Raw genomic sequence first — 7,102 nt, 5'->3', positions numbered from 1 at the left:
CCTCAAGTAAAAAATGGGCAAAGGCTCTGAACAGACATTCTCCAAAGAAAATATACAAATGGCCAACCAGCACATGAAACATGATTAGTCATGAGGGAAATGCAAATCAAAACCACAATGAGTTACCACTTCACACCTACTACAATGGTTATAATAAAAACAGAAATAGAAAATAAGTGTTGGGGGAGGATGTGGAGAGGTTAGAACACTCCTACATTAAGTGTTTGAGGGAGGATGTGGAGAGATTAGAACATTCTCACATTCCTGATGGGAATGTAAAATGGTGCAGCTGCTATCAAAAACACGTTAGCAGTTCTTCACAAAGTTGATCATAAATTTATCATAACATCCAACAATTCCATTCCTATGTATACACATCATAGGGGAATTGAAAACACATTCACACAAAAATTTGTACGTAAAGCTTATAGCAGCTTTATTTATAACAGCTCTAAAGTGGTAGCAATTCAAATGTCCAACAACTGATGAATGGATTAAGGAATGTAGTATATCCATACAATGGAATATTATTGAACCATAAAAAACAAAAAAATACTGAAACATGCTGCTACATGGACAAACTTGAAACTTTATGCTAAGTGAAAGAAGCCATTCATGGAAGGTTGTATATTATAGGATTCCATTTCTATAAAATGTATGGAAAAGGCAAACCCATGTAGATATAAAGCGGATTAGTGGTTGCCAGAGGGTAGAAGAAGGGGTGAATTGGAACTGATTGCTTATAGATATGGAGTTTCTTTTTGGGGTGGTGGAAATGTTCTAGAATTAGATACTGGTGATGGTTGCACAACTTAGTGACTATACTAACAGCCACTGAGTTGTACACATTAAAATGGTGATTTAAAAAAAAAAAAAGCTCTACACCTAATATGGGGCTTGAACTCACTGTCCCAAGATCAAGAGTCGCATGCTCTACTGACTGAGCTAGCCAGGTGCCCCTAAAATGGTGAATTTTATGTCATATAAGTTATATATCAGTTTTTAAATGGACAAAGGATTTGAATGGATATTTTTGCAAAGAAGATAAAAGGCCTAAAAGCACATTAAAAGATGCTCAATATAAGGGCACCTAGGTGGCTCAGTTGGGTAAGCATTTGACTCTTGATTTTGGCTCAGGTCATGATCTCACAGTTCATAACACCAAACCCTGCGTCTGGCTGTGTGCTGACAGCATGGAGCCTGCTTGGGATTCTCTCTCTCTGCCTCTCCCCCCTACTCAAAATGAATAAATAAACATTTTTTTAATTTTTTTAATTTTATTTTTTAATGTTTTTACTTATTTTTGAGAGAGAGACAGAGTGTGAGCAGGGGAGAGGCAGAGACAGAGGGAGACACAGAATCTGAAGCAGGCTCCAGGCTGTCAACACAGAGCCCGACGTGGGGCCCAAACTCACAGACCACGAGATCATGACCTGAGCTGAAGTAGGAAGCTTAACTGACTGAGCCACCCAAGCGCCCCTAAACATTTTTTTAAAAAGATCCTTGGGGTGCCTGGGTGGTTTAGTCAGTTAAGCATCTGACTCTTGATTTCAGCTCAGGTCATGATCTCATGGTTCATGGGTTTAAGCCCTGTGTCTTGCTCCATACTGACAGCATGGAGCCTGCTTGGTATTCTCTCTCTCCCTCTCTCTCTCTGCCCCTCCCCCCTTCCTGCTGTGTCTGTCTCTCTCAAAATAAATAAATATACTTTTTAAAAAAGATGCTCAATATTGGTAGTCATTAGGAAAATACAAATCAAAACCACAGTATCACTTCACATCACTAAGATGGCTAAAAAAAAATTCAGACAATAACAAGTATTGGTGAAGTAGAAAAATAGGAACTTCATATGTTGTTGGTGGGATTATAAAATGGTACAGCTGATTTGGAAAATAGTTTGGTTGTTCCTCAAAAGGTTAAAAATAGAGTTACCATATGACTCAGGTAAATACTTACAGGCATATCCCCAAGAGAATTGAAGACATACTATTCCACAATATATAAAGAATTCTTACAACTTAACAATAAAAAGACAAATACCTCAACTAAAAATGGGCAAAGGATCTGAACAGACATATCTCCAAAGAAAATATACAAATGGCCAACCAGCACATGAAACATGATTAGTCATCATACATACATGAGTATTCATAGCATTTTTTGCAATAGTCAAAAATTAGAAACAACCTACTGATGCATATGACACTATTAATACATACAACAACATTAATGAATCTCAAAATACTTTTGGTGAGTGAAAGAAGCCAGCCAAAAAGAAAAAAGTGCATATTGTATTATTCCATTTATATAAAATTCTAAAAAATGCAAGCTAGATAGTAACAGAAAGCACATCAGTGGTTACCTGGGGATGGGGCACTGGAGGGTGGATGGAATGATGTATTACAAAGGGGCAAGAGGAAATTATAGGGAATCATGGAAACTTGGTGGTGATGGTTTCATGGGGGTACGTATATGTCAAAACTTAGCAAATTGTACACTTTTTGTACATGGCATGCAAGGTATGCAGGTTCCTGTATGTCCATTATACCTCAATAAAGCTATAAACAAAAAAGGAGTAGATCTTTGCAAGGTCCTTTACAGCTTCAGTTATACCTATTAGAGGGAATTGTCTTGAAGCTTTGTATCAAAATAGTGCTTCATACTAGGATGTCCAAATCATTGGGACCAAACTGGAGATTTTGCGTGGATTATTCAGAGACATGCCTTTGTTCTTCACCTTTCTGGGATGGTGTAGACAAAGCCTCAAAGCCCAGTGGAATGACAGAAGTGCACTGGCAAGCCAGTGGGAAGACATCCAGGGTAGAGGAGGAAACAGGGGAAATGACAGCCTAATGAGTTCTGCTTTTTCCAATTTCTTTAAGTCTATGATTCAGAGGATCAGCTTGCTGTGGACATTCCAGACCAGTGAGGTATCTCAGGTCCTTGAATGCATAGACATCCCAGGGGAGAAAACAATGGAAGACAAGATGGAAATGAGAAATGCCTTTTTCGGTCTCTTGACCCAAATGCAAGGAGCTAAGAGGATATGGAGGAAGAGGTGGAAGTGTCCCTTCCCTGCAGGAAAGGAGATTATGATTTGATGGGGTCTGGGGAAATCAAATGTAAGAAACTAAAGACCTGAAATGTCAAGCCTCCAGGGATGCCTTTTAGATGCATGTGCTAGAGGAGCAGAAGGAAGGGGGTGATACTCTCCACCCACCCCAGCCCCCCCCCCATTAGTAGTGAAAGCCAAGAAGGTAAAGAATGAAAAGCCAAGGGGCATGCTTCAAAGTCATTTGTCAGCTGGGCAGCTCCTTAAATGTGCTACAGCTGATAGATCACCTTGTGGGGAAGCACTGGTGGAGATAGACCCAGCCCAGGAGGCTGTCACCCTATCCTCAGCCCGCACCTGGAGCAGATGCTTTAATGCTTTAAAGGAAGACAATCAAAACTCTAAAGGCCCAGGGTGACTCCAGGCAACATTTACACCTGAGGAGAGTAGCATTTTCTTTTGATCCCAGAGGGTGATAAGTTATGAGCTTCAAGTCTGGAGCAGGAGAATTGAGTGTTCTTGTAATTTTATCCTACACAGCAAAGCCACAGAAACCCTTCTTATTCAGAGGAATGTAGACATCGAGTATCATACCTCATCTCCACCTTCATTTCTCCAGCTGCACCTACACCATGTGCAGTGCACCTCCCCATCCCCCCAAAAGCTGCTTACATCTGCCAACATCATAATGATTCTTTAAATTAGTAAGGCATCTCATGGTTTATAAAGCCCCTTCTCCATTATTTCATTTTGATTCTTACTCAACACCATGAGATAGACACTGTTTCTCTCATTTTAAAAAAATGTTAAAATTTTTTTAATGTTTATTTATTTTTGAAGAGAGAGAGACAGAGTGCAAGCTGGGGAGGGGCAGAGAGAGAGGGAGACACAGAATCCGAAGCAGGCTCCAGGTTCTGAGCTGTGAGCACAAAGCCCCATGCAGGGCTCGAACTCACGAGCCATGAGATCATGAGCTGAGCCAAAACCAAGAGCCAGATGTTCAACTGACTGAGCCACCCAGGCTCCCCTCTCTCATTTTTTAGGAGAGGAACTTGAGGGATCAGAACACAAATGTTCAGATTAATCCATTCATTTGCTCATTCATCCATTCACATATTCATTCAAATAATGACTGAACACCTATTATGCATCAGACGCTGATTGAATGCTGAAGACATAATGATGAAACCAGACAGCTGCAGTCCTTGCCCTTGTGGGGCTCAGTCTAGTTGAGTTGGGGAGGGAGGCAGAGAGACATTGATGCAACACAAATCACAAATCTAGTTGCAAACTATGAGAGATGCCATTACAGGGACAGCTTAGAGGCCAAAGCATCTCTTGAGAAAGAGTTAGTTGACCTTAGAGTTGAGCTGATGGATGAGGGGTGTCAGTCAGGAGATGATAGGGTGAGGTAGAGAGTTTTCTAAGAGGAAGGGAGAACATTGGGAAGGCATTGTGACAGGAACGGACATGGAATTACAGACAGAAAGGGGGTGAGAGGTAAGAGAGGAGTCTGGCAAGGGGGACAGGGACTAGATTATGCAGGGCCTTGCAGACCATGGCCAAGAATTGGTCCTGGATCCTCAGAGCCCACAGAAAGTTTTCAAGAAGAGCAAGACCAGCATGACCATAGCACTACGATGGACAGTGATGTGTGAGAAATGATAAAGATTGAATGAGGTTGGGGCAGTAGAAACCTAGATGAGTGTTCAGACTTTAGAGGTAAAATTGACAGAAAGTTCAACCTGTTCACATGCCAGGGATGTGAATGGAGGTAGTGGGGCATAGTCGGTTGAAAAGTGGCCCCCCAAAAGATATGTCTACATCTTAACCCCGGAACATGTGAATGTAATCTTATTTGGAAAAAGGTCTTTCCAGATGTAACTAACTTGATGATCTCAAAATGATATCATCCTGGATTATCCAGATGGGCCCTAAATTTAATGACAAGTGTCTTTAAAGAGTGAGGTAGAGGGAGGTTACTGCAACAGAAGAGGAGAGGGTTATGGGAGGATGATGCAGCCCCAATCCAAGGATGCCTGGAGACACATTGGAAGCTGAAAGAGGCAAGGAAAGAGTCACCCCCAGAGACTTTGTGATTTTATTTTATTTTTAAATGTTTATTTATTTTTGAGAAAGAGAGCAAGGAAGCAGGGGAGGTGCAGAGAGAGGTAGACAGAATCCCAAGCAGACTCCACACTGTCAGCGCAGAGCCTGATGCGGGGCTTGAACCCACCAATGGCGAGAGCATGACTTGAGCCAAAACCAAGAGTCAGATGCTTAACTGACTGAGCCACCCAGGCACCCCAGGACTTTGTGATTTTAGACTTCTGGTCTCCAGAACTGAGAGAGAGTAAATTTCTGTTGTTTTAAGGCACCAAGTTTTTGGTAATTTGCTACAATGGTCTTGGGAAACTAATACATGGGATTTTTCTGTAAAATGGCTGCTTTTCTTTTTCTTCCTTTTTTCCCCCCATAGTGTTACTTTTTAAAGGTTGGTACACTATTATACTCTCTCTTCATGCATTCAGGAAATGTATGAAACGCAAAGAAAAGAGAAACCAAGAAAATCTCGGTCTGTGACTAGGGTTAGAACCCATGTGATGGTTGGTGCCAAACTCTGATTGCTTTAGGGGTACAAAGTTGGATTTGGGATGAAGCAAAACTGACCCAGATTATCCTCCTGACTTTAACTTCATTGTTCAGAGCTCCACATCCATAACCAAACTGGCATAGACTCCACACCTAGTCCCCAACAGTCTTTGCTCTGGCTCAGCACAAAAAGGTGCCAGATTTGGGATTGGATAACATCCCACCCGATATAAGTCTAGATAAGATTAACCAGCAAAGTAAGAGGAAGAAAGGTTTAGTGGCCCACTGGGCCTTGGGGATAAAATGCTCATTTGGGAGTGGCTCTCCTAGGCCCACTCATGAGGGCCTTACTGCCTGAGGAAGGAATCCACATGCTTCCCCTGGGAGATCAGAGTATTTATAGACTGTAGAGGGGAGGAAGGATGGAGGCCCCTGGGAGACGTCATAGAGGATGTGCAGAGGAAATGTAACTGCTCTGAAAGACCAACAGGAGGAACAGGGACCTGTGTGGCTCTGGGATGGGCCAAAGGATCAGAAGGAATTGAGCTGGAGGCAAGGAAAAGGGGGCAAATCTGTGCGGATGGAACGGCAGCAGGAGCAGAGGGGCAGTTAGTTCTTCGCCTTCTTGGAGGATCTCTCAGGACCTATTCTGCTAGTAAACAGTGAACCCTTTGAAGACATTTGAACTATGGCTGATTATCTGGATTCCATTGCCATAATATTTTTCAGGAACACGATCACTGTGTCAAATGAGGTGTGTCTGCGAGCGAACCTCTGGTGTCTCTGAAGTATATAAGAGAACCGGAGAATGTATGTAGTTTGCCAAGAAGTTGGAAGAAACATGGGAGTGGAATAAGCATTTCTGGGACCCTTGGAGTCCCTTTGGGAGTGGCTGAAAGGTGCTCTGCAGAAGGATTTCGCGTGCAGTAGAGCTGAGAGCGATCAATACTGTGGATGTTAAATAGAGGCATGCAGTTATGCTGCAACCTGGCTACTTCTTGACGTTTTGCAAAAGTGACAACTTGTAGTGGTTAGTATTTGAGTCTGTGTGCTTGGGGAAAAGACAGGTGTGAGAGAAAAGATCTCTGTCTGTGGCCAGAATTAGGATCCATCGATGATCATGATTAGGAGGCACTGGCTGCCAAGGTGAAAGGAGAATCACACAACTAGATGAAGAAGAAACCACAGCAAAGTCCAACAAGTCCCAACAACCAGGGTTTTTTGCCCTCTCCAAATAGTCACGAACGTCTTTGACTGATAGACTAGGTTCCAGGCTAGGTTTGGCATAACTAACATCATGCTCTCTGATTAAAATGAGTAAGTTAATCACTGAATATATCTTAAGCATGTACTGTATGGTAAGCATTGTGCTGGTTGCTCTGGTGGATACAGATGAGTTAGAAAGCTCAACTCTGGGGGCAACTGGGTGGCTCAGTCAGTTAAGTGGTTAGGCATCTG

Source organism: Neofelis nebulosa, chromosome X (genome assembly GCF_028018385.1).
Source record: "Neofelis nebulosa isolate mNeoNeb1 chromosome X, mNeoNeb1.pri, whole genome shotgun sequence".
NCBI classification, from domain to species: domain Eukaryota; kingdom Metazoa; phylum Chordata; class Mammalia; order Carnivora; family Felidae; genus Neofelis; species Neofelis nebulosa.
Note: the sequence above shows the minus strand (reverse complement) of the source record.